Below are 12,905 nucleotides of genomic sequence, written 5' to 3' on the forward strand. Positions count from 1 at the left end.
CGGTGTCCTCACACATTACCATAATACAAACGATAATATAAAATCTCCCTTGTACAGCCCAATGTTTTGTTTGCTTTACTGACTGCTTCTGTTCATTTAACAGATGTTTTCATTGAGCTGTTCACAATAACCTCTAGGTCTTTTCCCTGAGTGGTTACAGTTAATTTAAAATGCAGCAATGTGTATGAGTAGGTCATATTATGCCTTCCAATGCACATTAACTTGCATTTGTCAACATTTAATTTCATCTGCCATTGCCGTGCCTGTTCACCTGCCTGGATAGAGCAATTCTCAGCTTTTCAGAGCCTGCGCTAGCTTTCACTAAATAACTGTGGGCAACTATCATTTTTTTTCCATCTTTTCCTCCCCTCTAATTCTGGATTATATTTTTAAAAGCCAGGTCCAAGCTAGGTCTTCCAGATACCCTCCTCTTCACCTACCACCACACTGAAAACTGATCATTCTTTTCTGCTCTGTGCTGTTTAACTCACAGCTGCTTCCTAATCTGTGCCAGTAATCCATTTATTTAAGGGTGTCCTCTTGTTTCACCACCTTCTTCTCTACCAGTATCTTATCTTTATTATCCATGGGAAGAGACTTCAGGGGATACCTCCTGCATAGCGTTTTCAGTAAAATATGTGAAGAGACAATTAATAATGAACTCTGCCTCCTGCATATTCCCAGATTAAGTTCTCTCACTAGTTTCTGCTTCTAGTCACACAGAATCACAGAATCAACCAGGTTGGAAGAGACCTCTGGGATCATCGAGTCCAACCATTGCCCTCACACCACCCTGTCAACAAGACCAGGGCACTAAGTGCCATGTCCAGGCTTTTCTTAAACCCCTCCAGAGATGGTGACTCCACCACCTCCCTGGGCAGCCCCTTCCAATGGCTAATGACCCTTGCTGAGAAGAAATGCTTCCTAATGTCCAACCTGAACCTCCCCTGGCAAAACCACAGACTAGGTTACTGCATTTAAATACATGCTTAGATTTAGGAATAAGGTTTAGCATTGGGCTTATTGCAAAGGAAAGGCAGGCGCTGTGCTTTTATTCCCTACCCAGTTTGCCTGGAGACTGCAGATAGCTGGAAGGCTGCAGTTAAGAGGAGCAGGCAGCTGGTTTGCTCTCCACTTTCCTTTCCAAACACAGGTGATTTCAACTCCAGCATTGCCACCTCTTAACATACACAGCACAGTAGCCAGAGATATAAAGATCACAACTGAAAATCCACATGCAATTTACCCCCCAAAGGGAAAGTAGGGCAGAGAGAGAGAAGCCTTTCTGAGAAAGGAGAAAGAGTCAGGGTGCAGAGCTCCACAGAGGGTCAGGCACAGCAGTGGGATGGCTGGAGACAACGGAGAAAGGAGATGCTTTCCTGCCCAGTCTCTGCCATCCTCCATTCCCATCAGCTCTCCCCTACACCAGATTGTTCAAAGACACAAACTTTTGAGGATTTACTCTACGTTTCTACCTGAATCGCATTTCCATATTAAAAAAAAAGAAAACCCAAATCCAGTGCTTCATAGAATCCCTCAGGGAAACTTGACATGACGACCTTCACCCCTTGGCACAACTATGACATACAAGCAGCTACCTTCACCTTTCATTTCTCCTTAGCAATCAAACGCAAGCTCTACAAGGCAAGGTGCAACAACAGGCACCACAGACTGCACGCCTTGCCAGAAGGTATTTATAGCAAACCATGGCTTTGCACTTCCTCTGTCCAGAGGAAAACGCTGCTCCAACCTAACTCCTTCCAAAGCCCAAAGCAGTCTGTGAAGTCATTAACATGGAAATAGTTAGGAGATTTGACTGTAGATTGGTTGTAGAAAAGCTGTCTTCTGGAATCTACAGGAAGACATTTCCCCGTCGATTCTTGTGTTGGCAAAAAAGCAGCAACACCATTTTGCCCAGTTTGCTTTGTCTCTGCAGAAACTCTTGAATCGAATCCTGCCTTCCCAAAGTGTGAGCATCAACACGTTCACATTCAAGTCTGGATAGTCAAGGCCACTTCTATTCCTCAGCTCCATTCCCCTCCTCTTTCTATTCCTTTTGCAATAGTCAAGCGAACTGGGGAGGAAGAGCATAGCAAAAATTTACTGTGGATTATTCCTACTATTGTGAGCATAAGGACCCTGGAGATTATGGCCTACATATATTTAACATCTGCATCCAAACAGCTTGCATTGTGACTGCAGCAAACAACAAGAGGGGAGACACACACACGACCAGGAGGATTTGGAGGAGGAAGGCAGAAGAAAGGCATCATCCCCTTGCATTTCACACTTGGAGACACCAACAAGACAGAAGTTGTTAGAAAACAACCTCAGCAGAAACGCAGGAAAATACCTCAGTGGGAATCTCAGCACCTTCCAGTTTCCCAGCTTTGAGAGGTCTGGCAAGGTCTTTGGACAGAACTGTCATCAGATCTTCCAGTCCTTGTCCAAGCCTTAGAAAGTGATGCCAGATGAGAACTGTGCTTTCACAGCTAGCTTTTGCTGATGGTGCTGACCATGGAAGACACAAGGCAAAGGAGAAACAGCGGGATGGAGTCTGCAAGGTCCTGGCTGTCTGCCTGAAGGCTCACAGGCTTATCCAGCCTTCTTAATGTCCCCAAGAGCTTCTGAAGGCTCATTCATATATGTAAGCCAAGACACTGGGGTGTGAGGCTGCACACACACTAGATAGCCCTGTGTTTACTTACAGATGCATGAAAGGAACCTTGCACTTGAGTTAGTCCATCATGAGGAAAAGACAAGTTGTCTTTTCTGTTCCCTCTTACTGGCAATGACAGGAACTCTCACCATGGATCAGCTCTCTCCTAAAACACAGGAAGAGAGAAAAAAGCCTCCCAACTCCTGCTTAAATGCCTGCAAACAAGCACACTGCAAGCACAAGTGACTGCTGCCCTCATTAGGAAGGACAAAGTGTTATCAGCATTGGAGGGAGGAAAGAAAAAAAGCAGCTTTGCAAAATCACGATGGTGTTTCCAGGGTAGGATGCAGGCTCATTTCAATGCTAACCAGATTATTTAGCTAGCTAACGGCTATCTCTGAAGGGATAGTTGGAATTAGTTGATAGTGATTTAATTTGTGTTGCAGATTGCTAATTAAGCCTGTGAAGAGGACAAAAAAATTAATCCATTTAGTTAAGGAGATACAACGATAGATGTGGCATATTTGAGTCATTCACATCCAGGAATAAATTAAAAGATTTTGCTCCATCTCGACTCTGAGCATGGAGGGTGTGTGAGAGGGAGCTGGCTATGAGGCCACGGGTGGCCTTGGCCACCCCCAAACAGCACCCATTTCTCTGGATCATGGGATATGGGGTCCTTGCGTGAAGGCAGCGGCCAACTCTGCAGTCTATGTAGGATGTGTCCAGAGAGAAGTCCCAGCTGGTCAGATCTGGAGTGGTGCTGAGCACCTGCCCATTCTTCAGGGCTGCTGTATGGCACAAGCAAAGAGGGTCTCCTGCCTCCATGGCAATCCTGGGTAATCTACTTCCCCTCCTCCGGGTGAGGAGATGGCCGCCCAGGGATTCCTGCACCATGTCCATCTTGATTTTCAAGCTCACAGCCAGCTCACACCTCAGGGAGTTGCTCCAACTTTTAATTAACCTGTTAACCCCCTACATCACTCCAGGCAGTGGAAGTCATTTTAGAAAAATGCCCAGACATCTTCAAAAAGGAAATTTAAAAACGCTACAATTATTTTAGGAAGCAGAATTCAATTTACCCATTAAAAAAAAACTTCACAAAAACATTGAGTGTTTTGTAAAGCTGTTTACAAAATATTTAAGGAACTACTAAATCAGAAAATCTTGATTTTTTTTAAATCTAAACTTTTCATTCAGAATGCTGTTTTTTCCTCAATGTATGCCAGCTTTCAAGGGAAGCTGCTTAATGGCTGACTGGATCTTTATCACAGTTTAGAGAAGCAACCATGAAATCTTAAGACGACTGATGTCTGGATGACTGCAAAGTGGGGAAGGGCTGCTTAAGGGCAACCCACTTGCTGGTGGCGAGCAACTCCTCCAGTGAGGAAGCCCTGGTCCCTTCTCCTCCCACCCTGCCTGGATTTTCTTCTTTCATCCATTCTGATTTGAGCTGACATGCTGCTAAAGGCAAACCCAGTCCAACACAAGCTCCCACACCCGCTGGGATCCAGCTGCCAGACTGGAGCCAGGGTGCAATCACCCCTTGCTTTGCATCGCACCAGTGGATTACAGACTGCAAACAGCTCCCAGCAGGGAACTGGAACCAGATCCTGCTCTCATCAGTGCACTGGGGAGCTGTGGTGGGCAAGTCCATCCTCAGCTAATCCTGAAGCAAAGGGCTGGACTGTTACTAGAGACTGGGTTTCAAGGAGACCAACTCAGCTACCCCTGTTCACACGCTTCACTAACAATAAGCTGCTCTTTCTTGGGAAGCTGCAGATTTCTGGGCAGTGGAAACAACCACTCCCAGCTTGGGACAAAGAAGATCAAGCTTATCTTCTCGTTCTCAGCACCTGTACCCCAGGTACCCACATGCAAACTCCTCGGGGTTGCCTGCACACCACTCATCACACAAGCCCAGCAAACCCCAATGAACAAGGAAAACATGAGAACACGGTCTGTTATTGCCACTGAAAACAGGACAGCTGAAATGCCTGTCAGCAAAGAATAATTAAATTACATCCTACTCTCCAAAATGAAAAATAAGCAGAAGGCTTTACTATAACAACAGTTAATAGGCCTAAACCAGTGTGGCTATTTGTCTACCTCTGGCAGTGATTTTGTGAGCACAAATACATCTGTCTCTGCAGCTGAGCCATTGTACATTGCTTCTCCCTTCCAAAAAAGACCATCACCATCTCCTGTTTGTAACTCTGCAGCTGCAGAAGTCTCATTGCTGCACACAAATCATCCAGGGATATTACTAGAGTATTGCAAACACCAAAGAATCACTTGAAAAGCCCCATGAATACCCACTACTCCAACATCTAAGACTGCTAAAAAGAAAGAAACTCACAGAATCACAGAATCAATGAGGTTGGAAGAGCCCTCTGGGATCATCGAGTCCAACCATTGCCCTGACACCACCATGGCAACTAGACCAGGGCACTAAGTGCCATGTCCAGACTTTTCTTAAACCCCTCCAGAGATGGTGACTCCACCACCTCCCTGGGCAGCCCCTGCCAATGGCTAATGACCCTTGCTGAGAAGAAACTCACACCAAAAAACTTTCCCTCCCTTGTTTTTTTGTAAGTCAAGGTGGCAGAGCCTGCGTCTTGTTGTAGGCTTGATACCAATGAAAACTGAACTTGAATTAACGTGGGGAACGACAGACACTTCAGGATATGTGTTTGAAGATGAGCACTTCAAATAGCATCATCTTGGCCAAAGGAAAGAACACATTTCTGGCTGGGCAAACAGGTCTGTCCTTCTCCAAGATGTGCACACGTACAGTACAATGAAGGCTGGAGTAGCAAACGGGCATCCCAGCAAGCATAAGCTGAACGTAGCTGACACCACTGGCCATTATGACTTACACACCACAGATCTGCTGCCAGAAGTAGTTCCTAGTGTCACCATCCTGAGGAATTGTTCACTCCTAGAGTGTCCTGCCTAGAGCCCAGGTCACTTTATCCCCAGCAGTTAATACAACTGAAGCTGGAGCAGCTCCACTAAAGATCTTGAGTGGGATGGCTCCGCCCTGCAAGAAAAAAGAACTTAGTGTTTCCACATCTATTTAAAAGATTAACCAGGGAAGTTCTAGTACCTTTGAAGCTGTTCCGAATCCAACAACATGCCAGACTGTTTCTGAGTGCGAGTATGGCAACACCACTCCAGGAAGAGTAACTGTGGCCTTTAACGCAGCTCTGAAGGAGTTAAAGCCCAGCACTTGCCTATGGGAATCCTTCACCACACTGAGGCCTGAGAGATACAAGGGGATTGTCTGGATAAAAGTTGATTAGGCCACATTACAGGGATTAGCGTTCCTTTTGAACTTTTAACAACTTTGTTCTGTCTTTTACTTGCCTTTTTATGTAAAAAAATAAATAAAAAGATGGAGGGCTTTTTTAAGCAGATTTTTTTTTTTTAAAAGGAAATTATTAATTCTCCCTATTACCAACAGATAAAGCCCTGGCCACACTTGAAAGGGGAAGTCAATAACAGACAGAGGTTGGAAGCACCACAAATCCTATTGGACATGCTCCGATTGGCTTTAGAGGTTTGCCTTTGTAGCAGGAGCAGGGCTGGATTCCACCGGGGCTCAGCAGCACGCGCTGCAGAGACACCGAAATGCAGGGCGGTACGGGGGGAGGGCCAAGCTGACAGGGGCTAGATGAGGGAAGGGAAGAGGAGACAGAGGACAGTCTCATTTTGATAGCTCCAGGAAAGCCAAAGAAATAACAGCTAGAAGAACTGGTGCAAGCAAGGCAGAGCTGCTCCCCGTGGAGGGTCTGTCTAGACTAAAGCAAGAAAGTGGTTGGACTCAGGTCACAGGTTAAGGAGGAAGAAGAGTCAGGCACAGGGATTCCCAACCAAGCTGGTGAAGGGTCTGGAGGGTCTGACCTACGAGGAACGGCTGAGGGAGCTGGGGGTGTTTAGCCTGGAGAAGAGGAGGCTCAGAGGTGACCTTAGTGCAGTCTACAACTACCTGAAGGGAGGTTGTAGCGCAGTAGGAGTCGGCCTCTTCTCCCAGGCAACCAGCGATAGGACAAGAGGACAGAGCCTCAAGCTTCGCCAGGGCAGGTTCAGGTTGGACATGAGGAAGCATTTCTTCTCAGCAAGGGTCATTAGCCATTGGAAGGGGCTGCCCAGGGAGGTGGTGGAGTCACCATCTCTGGAGGGGTTTAAGAAAAGCCTGGACATGGCACTTAGTGCCCTGGTCTAGTTGCCATGGTGGTGTCAGGGCAATGGTTGGACTCAATGATCCCTGAGGGCTCTTCCAACCTGGTTGATTCTGTGATTCACTATGAGCAAGGGGAGACATGTGGGCTTGGTATCCAGCAGATAAGCCTGAGCCAGGCAAGATGAAGGTAGTGATAGGGGTAGTGTGAATATTTCCCTTGGCCCACAACAGCCAAGAAAGCTATCCTAGATGGAGCTTTGGTGGGAGCAAGTCCCAGTTCCTCCTCTCCTTCTCTGCTCACTCCAGCATGGGATTGACCAACCCTGGCTGGCTGCTGACCTGAGAGGTGGGAACAGTTCACAGTTCAATTGCAGGCTGAAACAACTACTCCTCCCAGGATAGTTCTTTCAATAAATGGGTGTTTCATGCGTACACCCAGGGGAGGTGCTCAGCTCCAGGCAGACACTATTTCCCCATCCACTCACATCTGAAACGGAGCAGCAGTCACCCCATATCCAGCCACTGCCTCCAAGATTAAAAAGCAGGAACCAGACTCGTGCATCCAACACAGAGCCATCTCCCACCGCTCCTCTCTGACATTCATTAACAGGTTAGTTACCTCCCCTGGGAAATGTGTTGTTTCCTTCTTTCAGACGTGGCTCATATGGAAACAGGACGCTCGCTCTGATCCCAAGACTGCTGTAATAGACTGTTTCACCTCCTTTGGGCTGAAGTGCTTCATTTATCTAAACAGCTTTAACAACACGAAACTTGAATCATGTTCCACTGAGCTGAAAATACACTTTTATCCTGCTAGGAGATAGTGTTCACCAGGAGCTGGGCTGAAATCACAAAACTTATTCCACCTGGGACCTTAAACTCTGCGGGAACATGAGCTGACAGCCATGAAAAACACACAGCACCACGTAGCCCCAACATGAAATACTGCTCAGATCCAGGACCACACTTGCCTTATAACATGATCAACACAGCTGGGAATGACCCAAACCTGTTCATCTCTGTGCAAGAGCATCTTCCTGCTTCTGCAGATTTAATGATGTCTAGTGGACAGGTTCTGACACAGCATCTTCTGGGTGATGCTTTAACCAGCCCAGGAAACACAGGCAACTTCATTAATCAGCTGCTCTACAACACACAGTTCAATTGACTGATGACTCTACCACTGCCATTTTAGCTTCACATAAACGGAAGAACCTCATTTTCTAGCTTTAAAAACACTACTATCACAAAGAAATCCATACAATTTCAAATGCCAAACTTCTTTCAAATCTGCAGCCAATATTAGTTATGAGAAAATGGGAATATTCGGCTGAAAAAGACTACGCTGTCTTGACTTGAGGAAAATTAATAACATATGCAGCAAGCCCCTCAAAACACCTCTTTTTCTCCCCTCCCACTGCAGACAGAGAAAATGAACTAAATTGGAAATTCTGTCAGGAAAAGTACATCCTCCAAAATCAAAAGACAAAGGCACAGCAAGAAAACGAGCTGTGTCAGGCTCACTTACAACATCAGCAGTACAAGGTGCAGATAATTCCTCTAACAAAGCAAGCCAGCCACGTGTCCCTGAGCTCCTGAAGCATCTCCTGAAAGAATCTGGAAGAAAATACATGTGTTCAGTTCAACAGGCAAGGAGAGGAAAAGCCCCCTCTCCCCTCCAGTTCTTGCCATGCCCAACAGCCCTTTGTCTCTGTACAGAGTAGCTCAATCAAGGCTGGTAAGGAAGAGCATTGACTGGCTTTTCTGCCAATGCTCCTGAAAACACAGGGCTCCCAGGACCGTGCCCAACTTGCAGAGCATCCATGCCACTCCGATCAACCAAGCCTGCCTACAGCCAGGCCACAGTGTGACAACTTAGTGCCACCTTCCCTCTCAGCAACGCTCCTGTTCCCCACACATCTTCCTCGTGCCCTAGCTGGGATGGGTGGCCCAGGTGGCCAAGAAGGCCAATGGCATCCTGGCCTCTATTAGGAATAGTGTAGCCAGCCGGTCTGGGGAAGGGATCGTCCCTCTGTACTGGGCACTATTGAGGCCTCACCTTGAATCCTGTGTCCAGTTCTGGGCCCCGCACTTCAAGAAAGATGTTGAGGTGTTGGAGCGAGTCCAGAGGAGGGCGACCAAGCTGGTGAAGGGTCTGGAGGGTCTGACCTACGAGGAACGGCTGAGGGAGCTGGGGGTGTTTAGCCTGGAGAAGAGGAGGCTCAGAGGTGACCTTAGTGCAGTCTACAACTACCTGAAGGGAGGTTGTTGCGCAGTGGGAGTCGGCCTCTTCTCCCAGGCAACCAGCGATAGGACAAGAGGACACAGCCTCAAGCTTCACCAGGGGAGGGTCAGGTTGGACATGAGGAAGAATTTCTTCTCAGCAAGGGTCATTAGCCATTGGAAGGGGCTGCCCAGGGAGGTGGTGGAGTCCCCATCTCTGGAGGTGTTTAAGAAAAGCCTGGACATGGCACTTAGTGCCCTGGTCTAGTTGCCATGGTGGTGTGAGGGCAATGGTTGGACTCGATGATCCCAGAGGGCTCTTCCAATCTGGTTGATTCTGTGATTCTGTGGTTTTTATAGGACTCTGCAGAGTCCTAAGTGGCCTTTAAGGAACGCTTTGAGGAAAAAAAAAAAGGGGGAAAAAAAAGCACAATGCCCTCCCAGTGTTGACCCAGTCAGGTAGGACTTTTTAAACAGGGCAAGCAGCCCACTTGCACTCCCAATGCAAATGTATTGTCTCAGGAGCCAGACAGGGATTGCATTGTGTCTTAGAGAAGCACATATGCATAGAAGTTTAAAATTATTAATCGGATTCTTGCTATTATTATTAAATACTCTTTCTGCTGTAATACAGGATGTAGCTGCTGAGATCAAAGACTCATCGTTCTGCATGCACACACATAAGAGAAAATTCCTGCCCCAGAGCACATACAAGAGAATGGATGTGACAAAAGCTGAAAAAGAAAAGAGAGATGAAGTGAGTTGTTTCAGGTCAGCCAGAGCTTTGCCTGGTGCTCTGCACACTGGATGCAGAGCGTTTCAGGGACTGGTTGTTTCCTGTGATGATATGGGGATACCACAGCTCTGTGTTCTGGGTCAGCACTCTGCAGTCTCAGGGGTGGAAGAGCATCCCTTCACGACTAGCAGACTCTGCTATACAGAGGCAAAACTGCTCAGGATCCTGACTTAATTAGTCCTGTCCCACAGAGTGAACAGAAAATGACCTGAAATGTAAGAGATTGCTGTGGAATAGCAGGAACTGCTGAAGAATAGCACTCTGCTTACCGCTTCTGTAATTGTGGCATCTGCTGGATAACCTCGAGGCTGGCATTGCTGCCAAGCAAAAGGTGGACCTGTCACCCAGCTTTTATTTCAGAGCCCTCCCTGGCACAAGCTCTTGCAAATCCCCATGCCTTGTTTAGGCATACAGTCTCTGGGGGGGACAGCAAGCACAACTGATCGTGTCCTGCACCAGTGCTTCACACTTTTGGAAGTTATGACGATAAATGACATTTTATTTTTGCAAATATCCTACATGCCTACAGAATAATTCCCCTGATTCCTTATAACTACCCGCTTATGTTCAGAAGTAACATGACTACAGATGGGTTGCTGAGTTTTGGGATGCCAAAGCAGCAACTTTTCAGGTAAGGGGAGAGAATAGCACTGCTCATTTTCTCCCAGCTTCAGGAGCAGAAACTAATTCAGTGGAACCTAAAGTTGATGGAGGAGATGGAATGTTCAGGAACATACGCTTCTTCCCCTTGTCTCTGCTCCTGGAGGAAACAGGATCAAGGGTGGATGCTCCTCAGTGGGCATCCCTCTGGCTTCTCTGCAGGATGGGCCAAACAAGGTGATCATGACCAGTACTGAAAAATTCCTTTTTAATACCACTCCAGCCTTCAACTCCATCCATGCCTGCGCAGTTGTGACTTGAGTCAATCACAGACTGTTTGTACCTAAGCCATAGCCCAAAGGCATGGGACAAATGTTTGCAATAATGAAAAAAATGCACCCCTGATACCTCTACAACACTAACTGCTGAGCTGAACTTTCTTTGGCAGCCAAAAGCCTACAAACAGTTTCAAAACAAACCCAAACAACCAAATTAAACAAATTTCAGGGGGAAAAACCAGTCCCTCAGGGCTACCAACTGCAGCTATGCTGATGCATTGTGCGGTCCATGAGATGTACCCAAACATCAAGTCACTTGACATGACCTTTTTGTGCCCTCAGCACTAGACAGCCTTTGGCCTGAGCCTGCCTGGGTGCTCCCAGGGAGCATTTTGACCCAGCAAGGAAGGTATTGAGGAGAGAAGGTAAAAAAAAGCCCAGGAGGGGAATTTGAGCTTTGCTAGGAGAATGTAAGCTATAAGGGAAAAGAAAAGCCTATCAAACACAGCTTGTAAGATTAGATGAGGTAAAAATATGCTGTGGGCCTTTAGTGGTTTTAAAATCCCTTTCCCTCTGATGTATTGTTTCACCTAATGAACAAACACGCTTTCATTTCAAGCAGGCTGTTACTTCCTACCACGCATCAGAGCTCCCGTGGGGCAGTAATGCTGCAGCCCAAATCCCAGGGACACAGAGAAATCTGTGTGCACACCATGCTCTGGTCCCTGAGAAAGGTACGGCCAGAGGCCCTGTGCCTGAGGGGGAAACGCAGAGTCCAGAAACAAGGGGGTAAAGGAGCCACTGGTTTTGTACAGGGCAACAACGAGGTGTTAAGGAGAACTAACAAAGAGCCTGGCTTTGCAGGACCAGTGCAAAACAGCCTTCACCAGGTCTCCGAGCATGTTCATGCAGCATGGCTGATGCATTATCACACCACCTATACTCTGCCCCTGGAAAAGCCTGATCCATCCTTATTTCTCCCTGGACACCTGCCCATTGCAAATACAGTTGCTAAATCCTGCATACTCCAATGCATACCTGTACACTAGTCACAGAATCACAGAATCAACCAGGTTGGAAGAGCCCTCTGGGATCATCGAGTCCAACCGTTGCCCTCACACCACCATGGCAACTAGACCAGGGCACTAAGTGCCATGGCCAGTCTTGTCTTAAACCCCTCCAGAGATGGTGACTCCACCACCTCCCTGGGCAGCCCCTTCCAATGGCTAATGACCCTTGCTGAGAAGAAATGCTTCCTCATGTCCAACCTGAACCTCCCCTGGCAAAGCTTGAGGCTGTGTCCTCTTGTCCTATCACTGGTTGCCCTGGAGAAGAGGCCGACTCCCACTTCACTACAACCTCCCTTCAGGTACTTGTAGACTGCACTAAGGTCACCTCTGAGCCTCCTCTTCTCCAGGCTAAACACCCCCAGCTCCCTCAGCCGTTCCTCGGAGGTCAGACCCTCCAGACCCTTCACCACCTTGGTCGCCCTCCTCTGGACTCGCTCCAACACCTCAACATCTTCCTTGAAGTGCGGGGCCCAGAACTGGACACAGGATTCAAGGTGCAGCCTCACCAGTGCCGAGTAGAGAGGGACGATCACTTCCCCAGACCGGCTGGCTACACTATTCCTAATAGAGGCCAGGATGCCATTGGCCTTCTTGGCCACCTGGGCACACTGCTGGCTCATGTTTAGCCGGCTGTCGATCAGCACCCCCAGGTCTCTTTCCGCCGGGCAGCTTTCTAACCACTCTTCCCCCAGCCTGTAGCACTGCATGGGGTTGTTGTGCCTTGCACTAGGTCTCCTCAACACTAGTCATCATGCCTTGCACTAGGTCTCCTCAACACCCCCACACCCAGCTCCTCTTTGGGCAGCAGGATCCCGAGATGAACGCACTCAAGACACTGGAGCCAGCCCTGCTGGGCTCTCAGCCTGTTTCTGGGGGAACACAGCTTCATTATTTCATCTTTCCAAGACAGAGAAGACTCAGAGCAATGCAGAGGACCACTTCTCAACCATCTGCTCGTTGTAGAGCTTATGTACATAAGGCACAGCCGCAGCTTTTCAGACACAGCCTGGCCGCTGGGAACCATTCCTTTACTACAAGATGGATATTTTAACTTGTGACAACAGATGCAGCAATCAGTTGTATTTAGAAAGGC

Source organism: Nyctibius grandis, chromosome 32 (genome assembly GCF_013368605.1).
Source record: "Nyctibius grandis isolate bNycGra1 chromosome 32, bNycGra1.pri, whole genome shotgun sequence".
Taxonomy (NCBI): Eukaryota; Metazoa; Chordata; class Aves; order Nyctibiiformes; family Nyctibiidae; genus Nyctibius; species Nyctibius grandis.